The following is a 1317-nucleotide window of genomic DNA, read 5'->3' on the forward strand; positions in this document are numbered from 1 at the left end:
CCAACTGCCCAACTTTCAAAGGCCATAACTCGCTCATACGAACTCGGAATTGAGCAAACTCGGCGGCGTTAGAAAGATCATTCCACGAACTTTGTAACCATAACTGGAACTACTCCTAACTCATCCTGAGCTAGGAGTTACGACTGCTCAAAGTTGGCCAAAAATTCACTGATTTCCATACTTAGCCAAATTTCCAAAACTTTAAAATTCTTTCCAAAAATGAAAATTTCCAATTCTAAGCCTCTTCAATTATTTCACATTGCCGGATGTTACATCTTTACCCTGAACTTCACACCTATTTTGCATCTCTTTCCCAAACTTATGGCCCCATTTGTAGACTCTGGTTTTGTAAAAAAACTTGGGATTATTATTACTTCCCCTGCTTTAGCTCGTGAAGTTCTGAAGGATAAAGATACCATTTTTGCTAATAGAGATGTCCCTGCTGCTGGAAGAGAATTTTCATATGGTGGCAATAACATACTTTGGACTCCTTATGGACCGAAATGGCGCATGTTGAGGAAGGTTTGTGTTCGCGATATGCTTAGTTTACACCATTTGTATATATATACTCTTACACTGAAAGGGGTATATGTTTGTAATTATTTTGCTTTTATGGGGTATTTGCTTAGTTTTCCCTTTATTCTTTCCTTTCTGTCTTGTGCAGATTTAATTAAGTACTCTTTTGATTCTTAATTATAAAATGACCCTCAGATCTTATTCATTAAAAAAAAGGAGCTACATATATCTTCCTAATAAAAATATTATACTTTTAACTATAAAATTGACTAAAAGTGAAAATAACTAACTATTACACAAATTCAACATTCAAATGAGGATACTAAAATACCACATGCTAGGCAAATGTTGTAACATCCGACAATTTGAAATAGCTAAGAAGAGGCTTAGAATTTGAAATTTTTCATTTTTGGAAAGGATTTGAAGATCTGGAAAATTGGCTAAGTGTGGAAATCAGTGATTTTTGGCCAACTTTGAGCAGTCATAACTTCCAGCTCAGGATGTGTTAGGAGTAGTTCCAGTTATGGTTGTGAAGCTTGTGGAATGATCTTTCCACCCCCGCCGAGTTTGCTCAATTCCGAGTTCGTATGAGCGAGTTATGGCCTTTGAAAGTTGGGCAGTTGGGCAAGGAATCCGTCCGGAAAATTAAGGGTATTTTGGTCTTTTTCCCTAGCCTTTTATGTTGGTTTATAAATGTGTTAGGCTGATCATTTTGATCAGTTTTACCATTTTAAAAGGAGTGAGAGTGAGGGTTTTGAGAGAAGAAGAAGAGAAGAAGAGAAGAAGAGGAGATCATCGTGG

Source organism: Solanum tuberosum, unplaced genomic scaffold (assembly GCF_000226075.1).
Source record: "Solanum tuberosum cultivar DM 1-3 516 R44 unplaced genomic scaffold, SolTub_3.0 scf00201, whole genome shotgun sequence".
NCBI classification, from domain to species: domain Eukaryota; kingdom Viridiplantae; phylum Streptophyta; class Magnoliopsida; order Solanales; family Solanaceae; genus Solanum; species Solanum tuberosum.